Raw genomic sequence first — 11893 nt, forward strand, 5'->3', positions numbered from 1 at the left:
TGATAGTCAGAGATTTAAATAGTGAATAACTGAATAATATTCATATGTACATATAAGGCCTAGGGCTGTTATATAGATTTTTTTAGACCTCACAAGATATCATGATTGATTCACTCAACAAAATAGAAAATTAAATTACTTCTCCAAGAAATGCCAAAATTCACTTTGACAAAAAAAAGTGGCAATGAAGCGTTATAGAATGTCACTATTTTAAACAAGACTTATAAAGATGATAGAATAATGATTTATAGTTTAATTAGCATGATAATAAGATCTTGCAATAGTTATAGCATGTTAATTAACTTGGAAGTAATTTCAAGGTACATGAGCATAGCATTATCTTTTTTTATTATTATTTAAAGTAGAGAAATAATAACTCTAAAAGGAAGAACACAAAATGTGTTATTAATTTTTTGGAGTTATAATGGTCACAAAGTTCATTTTCAACACATTTACTTTTGTTTGTAAAGATAATAAAACAAACTAGAAAAACAAATTTTCACAATTCGTTTTCGTTGGCAGTATTTATATAGGAGTACATAATTCGATGAATTTGAGTAATTATGTTAGTGTTGTGGAGGAAACAATTAATAGAGTGTTTGACAAAACAACTTCTAATAATTTATGAACTACAAAAAAAAAGCTCGTTCTCCAACTACTTATAATCTCCCTAAAAAAGATCTTTAACCTCAACTTAATTTTTATAATTTGATGAGCAATACAGTATTTTTTCTAAAATAATGATAATATAGTTTTTTACTTCCAACATATACAGTTTTAGTTTCATCTTTTCCAATAATCTAGATTTTCCTCATTAAAAGTGGTTTTCGCACAACTGCTATGTGTCACCCAACCGGACGGAATACCATGACAATGTCACCCGACCGCGTAAAATCCTCCGTACATAAAAACTTCTTCTTACTCCAAACTCTATCTTGCTACAAAAGAAATTTTAACTGAATATAAATATACAAACATGATTTATCCATCACTAATTGGACTAAAATTTATTAATCACAACTGGGATTTAATTAAGATCGATACATTGTGTATGGGTGTAGTTGAACATTCTTCTTTGTGAAAAAATCAATCATTTGTAGTTACAAACACTATATTTTTAAATCTCTTGAACCATGGAAATACGTTTCGAACGAGCCAAAAAACAGAAACTGGATGTAATCTCTAAGCAAAAAACAATATCAAATAAAAAAATTACTGCAAATTATCTCTCTTTTTTAAGCAAAAACGTTGCTTACAAGCAAACAATACAACATTTTCTTGCGGTCACTCTTTTCCTTTCGACAAATAATACAGCAACGTTGGCTGCACATTATTCATTTAAATGATGAATACAAAATAGAAAAAAAAAAAAAAAGTTGAAAGTATTCACAGTTTGTCTATGATCAATGCTTGGTACCATTAAAAATTTCCCAACTATATCATAAATTTAAGTTTAATTAGTCAAATGTAATATTCTAAAAACAAATCGTGACAGACATTATCGAGATGGAACACATCAAAATATGTTGTACTCCCTATTCTACATTTTAAGTAAAATATTACCTCCTTGTTCATATTAAAATATGCTCTTAATTATTGCATTTTAGTTCGACTACAAAAATAAGCCATTTTCAATTATATCATGATATATTATCCGTATTAATTAAATTATTTATCCTTTATAGTACTACTATATATGATCCACTGTTTTCTTCAACCACAACGTATTTTTAATTATTACGAACACTGTCTTTACAGTGAGAAATTTTAGAAAGAAGTTAGTTATGGTGCTTGATGATGTGGCGAATTTTTGATGGGAATAAATGCAAGTAATAAACGATCACAACACGGAAAATTACGTGGTTCGATTTACTGAGGTAAATCTATGTCCACGGGAAGAAGAGAGGGCAAATTTGTATTGCTTGGTCTCGCTTACAGATTACAATACTGATTTGCTATAAGATTCAGGATCTAGAGAGCTTAACCTGGTCTATCTGATCTAAGTTCTATTTATACATTCGAACTAAGATCGTGGTTTGCAGCCCTGGTAGTGGGGTTGATAACTGCTTAATACCACTAAATAGATCGTGGGTGTAATGGAGGTCGTGGAGATCCTGCATGGGTCCACTATCTCCTTGTTCGGTCGAATACTGAGACCGAACTGCTGAACTTTGCCGATCAGCTTTTGCCGATCTGAGAGTTGAGCTCGATTGGTCGGCTTTTACCGAGCTATAGGCTGTGACCGAACTCTTTGGTTGTGCCGAACTGATACTACCGAGCTATAGGCTGTGACCGAACTCTTTGGTTGTGCCGAACTGATACTCTTTCTTGGGTTTTGGGCTGATGGGCCGTCACTGCTATTGGGCTCGCAATTATTGTTTAGTTGTTTAGTTCGTATCCCATCACCACCCCCCCCGAAAAGCGAAGTGAATCACTTCGGCGTTTTGGATAAGTGTAAGGGGGAGGCCGACGTCAGGGGACGTGCTCTGCACGTGTCTGCATTAAATGCGACAGCAAATCCGGCCAGAGAATCCAGAAAAAGTGGGATTTGAAACGGTGCGACGAATTTGAAATGCCTTTGCGAATCTGATAAATATTTCCTCTCTTCATCATTGGAATACTTTTGCGATTATTTCTTCTGTATTCTCTCTCTTTTTCGTAAAATTTTCTTCCGCTTCTTCAAGAATTTCTTCAGAGACTTTCGACCATCAAAGAGTAAGAATCATGTCTTCTTCTTCTGAATCTGTTTCTGAATCAGGTAGTGGTAGGAAGGGGGGTGATGGGATACAAACTAAACAACTAAACAATAATTGCGAGCCCAATAGCAGTGACGGCCCATCAGCCCAAAACCCAAGAAAGAGTATCAGTTCGGCACAACCAAAGAGTTCGGTCACAGCCTATAGCTCGGTAGTATCAGTTCGGCACAACCAAAGAGTTCGGTCACAGCCTATAGCTCGGTAAAAGCCGACCAATCGAGCTCAACTCTCAGATCGGCAAAAGCTGATCGGCAAAGTTCAGCAGTTCGGTCTCAGTATTCGACCGAACAAGGAGATAGTGGACCCATGCAGGATCTCCACGACCTCCATTACACCCACGATCTATTTAGTGGTATTAAGCAGTTATCAACCCCACTACCAGGGCTGCAAACCACGATCTTAGTTCGAATGTATAAATAGAACTTAGATCAGATAGACCAGGTTAAGCTCTCTAGATCCTGAATCTTATAGCAAATCAGTATTGTAATCTGTAAGCGAGACCAAGCAATACAAATTTGCCCTCTCTTCTTCCCGTGGACGTAGATTTACCTCAGTAAATCGAACCACGTAATTTTCCGTGTTGTGATCGTTTATTACTTGCATTTATTCCCATCAAAAATTCGCCACATCATCACTGGCGCCGTCTGTGGGAAACAGAGAACCAAAACTGTGATAAAAGCGAGTTTTTGATCCTTTTCCACCAAAAAAAAATGCGTACCAGATCACATAATACCCATACTTCCGTCCGTGATGAAGGTGAGGAAGCTAGTCCAGCCCGCAGGTCTGGAAAACAGCCTCGGGAGAAATCTGCCTCCAGTTCTCACGGTGAAAGAACAAACCACTCAAAAAGTCATCGGACCGAGCCTCCCCAGCAGCTCGCTTTGAATGAGGCTGTCAAGTCGTTCTTGGCTGAGAAGCAGGATGAGTTCTTAACATTCCTGCAAAAGAGCCAGAAGCCGGAGAAGAAAACGGCGGATTCTCCCTCCCCCTCCAGACATGAAAGTCACTACCGCAGTAGTGTCGTATCTTCCAGGAGAAAGAATCCTCACCACCGATATGTTCCTTCTCCTCCTTGTTACCGAAATCACAGGAGAACTCCATCTCCACCATACCGTAGAGATGTCGGATTCGCTATGTATGGAGCGCTGAAGACTCCATTTTCGAATGATATCACCAGAACTCCGTTGCCACAGAATTACCGAACTCCGTCAGTGACTTATGACGGGTTAGTGGATCCTCATGATTTCCTGGGACGCTATCAGTATAATATGGCGAACCAAGGTCTCAATGAGGTTCACATGTGTAAGCTGTTTCCCGAGCTGCTCATCGGGAACGCAAGAAGGTGGTTTGATAGCCTCCCTCAAGGCAGCATTAGATCTTACAGAGATCTAATGGATGCTTTTCATAGGAGGTTCTTCCAGAAAGCGGAAACCCGAATCACTTCGGCTCAGCTGCTCTCTATACGTCAATGTCGCGATGAAAAGATTAGCGACTTCATGACAAGATTCCACAAGGAATGCCTACAAGTAGATGATCTCAATGATCTACTTGTCATTTCGGCATTCCAAAATGGAATTCTGCCAGGAGCTCTCTACAGAAAGCTCGTGGAATGCAGTCCGCAAACAGCTCAAGAGATGTGGGACATTGCGGACCAGTTTTCTCGTGCGGATGAGGCAGACCGTCGAAAACGGTCTTTAGACAGCTCTTCCAGAGGAGACAAGAGGAAGCCCGATCATAGCGATCAGGGACATCCTCGCCGAACTCCTTTTGAAAGAATTCAAAGGGCACCGGTACAAGACAGATTGGGACCACGTCTCAATCCTGAGAAACCACCCGCTCAGTTCGTACCATTGAACAAGTCGAGAGCGGAAATTTTCGAACTGCATTCTGATATGTTCGAAAAACCAAAGCCGATGACGAAATCGGCCACGCGCCGAAGTCAGGATAAATATTGCTCCTTCCATCAAGGCCACGGTCACGATACCGAGGAGTGCCGAAATTTGGCAGCAGATATTGATGTTCTTGTGAAAGCAGGGACGTTAAAAAAATACCAAAGCAAGCCGCCGAAAAAGAATAAGAAACAGAGAAGTGCGAACTGCGCTCCTCAGGATCCTAAAAGGCAACAGGATCCCGAAGACGATGACGAGCCGCAATATGATGGAGTGATCCAGACTATTGACGCTCTCCCAGCCGGGAAGACTAAATCGTCTCTAAAATCAGAGCGCAGAGGCTTCAATCGAGAGGAGCCAACACATAAAAGGCTGAAGAAGGAGGAAGTAATTACATTTTCAGATGCAGATCCCGTCCCGGCCATTTCTCCTCATCAAGACGCTATTGTCATTCAAGCTGGAGTGGCAAACAAACTGATCCACAGAGTGTTTGTGGATACAGGAGCGTCGGTTAGCATTCTTTTTAAAGAATGTTTTGATAAACTGGAAGTGGATCCAGCTCGGCTCAGTCCGGCCCCAATTCCTCTGAAAAGTTTCGCCCAGGAGGACACCCGCCCTGAAGGTATTATCAGCCTTCCGATTACGGTAGGAAGAGCGCCTACTAGCTCCAGTACGGTGATCGAGTTTTTTGTGGTAAAAGCTCGATCCCCGTATAACATTATACTGGGAAGAGACTGGCTCAACACAGTTCGGGCCATTTGCTCTACTTATCACCTCACAATCAAGATCCCCACCAAAGGAGGGATAGCAGTCATCCGAGGTGATCAAAAGAGAGCAAAAGAATGCCTGCAGATTGCGCTTAAAAGTGCCGAACAATCAGATCGGCACCATCAAGCATAGCAATCACAGCAGCCGGAGTCAGAGGCAGGCGAAATGAACGAAGTCACACCGGAGCCGAACTCACGACCAGTTCAGTTATACGAAGACGATCCATCCAGAACGGTCAAGATCGGTTTCGCGGGAACACCTCTACTCCGGGAAAAGACCATCCAGCTCCTCAAAGAGTACAAAGATGTCTTTGCGTGGTCTCCGTTGGACATGACTGGAGTGTCTCCCGAGGTAATTACACATCGGTTAAATATTGATCCTTCAGTCCGGCCTATAAAACAGAAGCAAAGACTCTTTGCGGCAGAAAGAAATCAAGTCATCCATGACGAAGTCCGCCAATTACTGAAAGCGGATGTATTATTTGAAGTAAAATATCCTTCTTGGGTGGCCAATCCTGTGATGATCAAGAAAAAAGAAGGAGGATGGCGGATGTGCATAGATTTTACGGATCTAAATAAGCACTGTCCTAAAGATTGCTACCCCCTTCCCAACATAGATAAAAAAGTAGAAGCTCTGATAGGCTTCGAAATTTTCTGTTTTCTTGATTTGTATAAAGGATACCACCAAGTTTTAATGGATGAGAATGATGCTTCAAAAACGGCTTTCATTACTGACTTCGGTATTTTTGCTTATAAAAAGATGCCATTTGGTTTAAAGAATGCCGGAGCCACATATCAAAGGATGGTAGATAAGCTATTTCGGCACCTGATCGGAAAAGAGGTTGAAGTATATGTTGACGACATAGTTGTTAAAAGCAGAAGCACTTCGGAGTACGAAAACAATCTCAAATCCACTCTCGACGTGCTCAAAAAAGCCAACCTCAAACTCAATCCCCAAAAATGTACCTTTTTGGTAGATTCGGGAAAATTTCTGGGTTATTGGGTTTCAAAGGAAGGACTCAAGGCAAATCCTCTAAAGGTTCAAGTTGTTCAGAACATGGCAATGCCGAAGTCCATACATGATGTGCAAAGGCTAACTGGATGTCTAGCCGCACTGAATAGATTCCTTTCCCAAGCAGCCGAAAAGCAAATGCCGTTCTTCAATGTTTTGAAAAAGGCACCAAAGTTTGAGTGGGGAGCCGAACAGAAAAAGGCTTTTGACGAACTCAAAAGTTATTTAACCGAACTTCCTACTCTCTCTGCTCCAACAGATGCCGAAGTGATATTCTTATATTTAGCAGCATCAGATCAAACCATTAGCGCGGTGCTTGTACGAGAAGAAGGCCTAAAACAGCGTCCTATCTACTTTACAAGCCGAGCATTAAGAGGTCCCGAAACAAGGTATCAACCTCTGGAAAAAATTGCTCTGGCATTAGTAAATGCAGCAAGGAGACTGCGGCCATATTTCTATGCTCACAAAGTATGCGTCTTAACCGATCTTCCACTTCGGCAAGTTTTGACTAAGCCAGAAGCATCAGGCAGAATTGCCAAGTGGGCCATAGAGTTGGGAGAACATTCAATAGAATATCTACCTCGGACAGCCATCAAGGGACAAGCCTTGGCAGATTTTCTTGTAGAGGCAAAGTTCGATCAGGCAATCCCCATTATTGCCGAACAGAAAAATCCTACCAATGACGAACTAACACAGCCCCAGAAACCCGAAGTAGAGCCGCCGGACTGTTGGATTGGATTCGTAGATGGAGCTTCGAATAAGACAGGAAGTGGAGCTGGTATTCTACTTATCGCTCCCGACGGACACGAAGTAACTTATTCACTTCGGTTCTTATTCCCAACCACTAATAACGAAGCCGAATACGAAGCCCTTCTTGCCGGACTTCAGTTAGCGCAACATCTACTTGTCAAATCTCTCAAAATTCATTGTGATTCACAAGTCATAGTGAATCACATGCTGGGTACAAGTGAAGCCCGTGGTGAAAGGATGAAAAAATACTTGGACAAAGCGCAAAGTATTAGCCGAAATTTCTCTTATTTTCGGATAATCCACATTCCCAGAGCGGAAAATAGCCGAGCAGATACTTTAAGTAAGTTGGCCTCATATCCGAGCTCAAAGGTGGAGGAATTACCGCACAGAAGCATTGATGAAGCTGAAGTACACTCAGTAACCAGTTCACCGAACTGGATGACGCCAATATTAAAGTATCTAGATCAAGGACAACTGCCCGAGGATAAGAGAGAAGCAAGGAAAATCACATGCCGAGCACTTCGGTATGAACTTCATGAAGGAGTCCTATATAGAAAGTCCTACCTTCAACCGTTATTGCGATGTGTAGGACCAGAAGAGACGGATTACATCCTTAGAGAAGTTCATGAAGGATCTTGCGGTAGCCACATCGGAGCTAGAGCATTAGCTAAAAAAGTTCTGAGATGGGGATATTATTGGCCAACTTTGGTACAAGAAGCAGTACGGCTAGTTAAGAAATGTACGAAATGCCAAATCCATGCAAATATCCCAAGGATGCCGCAGACTGATCTATGTGCTATGCAAAGCCCTTGGCCTTTTATGCAATGGGGCATAGACATAGTAGGACCACTACCACAAGCTCCCCGGCAAATGAAATTCTTGATCGTTGCCGTGGATTACTTCACAAAGTGGGTGGAGGCTGAACCATTAGCTACGATAACGAGCTCAAAGGCATTAGATTTTGTCTGGAAGAACATAGTTTGCCGATTTGGCATACCCCATATCCTCATTTCGGATAATGGGACTCAGTTTACTGACAAAACATTCAAGAATTGGTGCCAAGAGTTGAATATTCAACAGCGGTTCTCTTCGGTCTCTCACCCACAAGCAAACGGACAAACGGAAGTAACAAACCGTATTTTGGTGAAATGATTAAAAGCTCGGTTAGAACAAGCCAAAGGACAATGGGTAGAAAATCTTCCTCAAGTCCTATGGTCTTACCGAACTACACCAAAAACCTCCAACGGTGAAACTCAGTACAGTCTAGTGTACGGCACTGAAGCCGTAATTCCGGTTGAGATCGGCATACCCAGCCCCCGAACTCTTAATTTCTCAACAGAACTGAATGACGACGGGCTGAGAGCCGAACTAGATCTTGCCGAAGAAAGAAGAGAATTGGCCTTCATAAAAGAAGCCAAGTACAAGGAGCAAGTAGCCCGGTATTATAACCAAAGGGTGAAAAAGCTGCAGTTTCAAGTGGGAGATCTCGTATTGAGAAACAATGAAGTAAGCCGAGCAGAAAAGCTGGGCAAACTTGAACCCACATGGGAAGGTCCGTATCGGGTGTCAGAAGTCCTGGGAAAAGGGTCTTATAAATTAACCCACATGTCAGGAGAACAAGTACCCCGAACATGGCATATTTCCAACCTCAAGAAGTTCTATTTGTAAGAGACAAGGTCCGGTCAGTCTTGTGTCTAGTTCGGTCCTAGGGGTATGTGCTTTCATATTTGTACTGTTCTTTATACTTGTCGTTTTTTAAAAGATTAAAATCTTTTTCGTCCTTTTTATTTGTCTCTCTATGTGCGTGTGATGATGTGGCGAATTTTTGATGGGAATAAATGCAAGTAATAAACGATCACAACACGGAAAATTACGTGGTTCGATTTACTGAGGTAAATCTACGTCCACGGGAAGAAGAGAGGGCAAATTTGTATTGCTTGGTCTCGCTTACAGATTACAATACTGATTTGCTATAAGATTCAGGATCTAGAGAGCTTAACCTGGTCTATCTGATCTAAGTTCTATTTATACATTCGAACTAAGATCGTGGTTTGCAGCCCTGGTAGTGGGGTTGATAACTGCTTAATACCACTAAATAGATCGTGGGTGTAATGGAGGTCGTGGAGATCCTGCATGGGTCCACTATCTCCTTGTTCGGTCGAATACTGAGACCGAACTGCTGAACTTTGCCGATCAGCTTTTGCCGATCTGAGAGTTGAGCTCGATTGGTCGGCTTTTACCGAGCTATAGGTTGTGACCGAACTCTTTGGTTGTGCCGAACTGATACTACCGAGCTATAGGCTGTGACCGAACTCTTTGGTTGTGCCGAACTGATACTCTTTCTTGGGTTTTGGGCTGATGGGCCGTCACTGCTATTGGGCTCGCAATTATTGTTTAGTTGTTTAGTTCGTATCCCATCACCACCCCCCCCGAAAAGCGAAGTGAATCACTTCGGTGTTTTGGATAAGTGTAAGGGGGAGGCCGACGTCAGGGGACGTGCTCTGCACGTGTCTGCATTAAATGCGACAGCAAATCCGGCCAGAGAATCCAGAAAAAGTGGGATTTGAAACGGTGCGACGAATTTGAAATGCCTTTGCGAATCTGATAAATATTTCCTCTCTTCATCATTGGAATACTTTTGCGATTATTTCTTCTGTATTCTCTCTCTTTTTCGTAAAATTTTCTTCCGCTTCTTCAAGAATTTCTTCAGAGACTTTCGACCATCAAAGAGTAAGAATCATGTCTTCTTCTTCTGAATCTGTTTCTGAATCAGGTAGTGGTAGGAAGGGGGGTGAGGGGTCTTCTGGCCGGAAAAGGTCCGGGGAGAAGACGGTAGAATATTTTCACAGCATTTTGAGTAAGGATACTGTGATATCCTTACACGGAAAATATTTTCTTCCTGGGGGGTTAGTGGTGATTCCCGACGACATTCATAGGGCTAACTCGCCGCCGGAGGGTTATGCCACCGTTTACGAAGCCTGCTTAGAATGCGGGCTTCGTTTCCCTCTTCCCCCTGCCTTTGTAGCCACAGACGGCGCCAGTGATGATGTGGCGAATTTTTGATGGGAATAAATGCAAGTAATAAACGATCACAACACGGAAAATTACGTGGTTCGATTTACTGAGGTAAATCTACGTCCACGGGAAGAAGAGAGGGCAAATTTGTATTGCTTGGTCTCGCTTACAGATTACAATACTGATTTGCTATAAGATTCAGGATCTAGAGAGCTTAACCTGGTCTATCTGATCTAAGTTCTATTTATACATTCGAACTAAGATCGTGGTTTGCAGCCCTGGTAGTGGGGTTGATAACTGCTTAATACCACTAAATAGATCGTGGGTGTAATGGAGGTCGTGGAGATCCTGCATGGGTCCACTATCTCCTTGTTCGGTCGAATACTGAGACCGAACTGCTGAACTTTGCCGATCAGCTTTTGCCGATCTGAGAGTTGAGCTCGATTGGTCGGCTTTTACCGAGCTATAGGCTGTGACCGAACTCTTTGGTTGTGCCGAACTGATACTACCGAGCTATAGGCTGTGACCGAACTCTTTGGTTGTGCCGAACTGATACTCTTTCTTGGGTTTTGGGCTGATGGGCCGTCACTGCTATTGGGCTCGCAATTATTGTTTAGTTGTTTAGTTCGTATCCCATCAGTGCTTTTTCTTCATTTAACTTCACTATCCTATTAATCATCAATTTCGTTCAATCTTTACTCACATTCACATATCACATTATTAGAAATATCAGAGTTACGCTAGAGATACACTCCTACGTAAATCCATTTCCAAAATAATACTTGGTATTTTTTTTTGAGTTGGAGTTAACTAAATGAGTTGCAATAAAATGTTCGCAATGAATTAATTAACACATAATTAAAACAGAAATTCATTTTACAAAATCACAAGTTATGGCAAGGTAACAACTAGGTTTCCTCTATTGGCCACCACATAAAAAGCCAAGCATAATAACGTGCAAATTAGCACACCAATTTCTTAATTTATACACAATTTTTTTCCCTATTTATGATAATTGATCGCACATGATGTATTTCATATTAGGTGAGTTCTCAATTTTTGATACGACACGATAACACGACACGGACCGGTACGAAATTAACACGACACGAACAAGCACGTTCAGAATTTGGGTCCTTATAGGGTCGACCCAATAAGAACACGAAGATAACGGGTTGGGCCGGGTCGGGTTTGGGTTATACGTTTAAGAAAAAAAAATATTTTTTATTAATTAAAAAATTATTAAACTTTAATTTTTAATTATTTTTGTTGATTAAAAATATTATACTTTAATTTTAATTAATTAAAAAATACTATACTTTAATTTTAATTAATTAAAAATATTAATTAAATTTTTTAATTATTTAATTTTATTATATAGATTTAATATTACTATACTTTAATTTTATTATTTTGATTAAGAAAATAATTATTTTAATTTGGTAATTTTTTATTTTATCGTGTAATATCATGTTTAAATCGTATAATAACATCATGTTTTAGTCGTTATCGTGTCGTGTCAAGCTAACTTACTATCATTAATAGAGATATGACTTTTTTTTGGGTACACGATAACACGCACAAACCCGATACGAATCCGTTGAGTTGGGACATGATAAGATGGGTTGGGTTGGGACACGATAAGAACCCGATGATTTCGGGTTGGGTTGGGTTGGGACACGATTAGGTTGGATCGATAATGGG

Source organism: Salvia splendens, chromosome 12 (genome assembly GCF_004379255.2).
Source record: "Salvia splendens isolate huo1 chromosome 12, SspV2, whole genome shotgun sequence".
In the NCBI taxonomy this organism is placed as follows: Eukaryota; Viridiplantae; Streptophyta; class Magnoliopsida; order Lamiales; family Lamiaceae; genus Salvia; species Salvia splendens.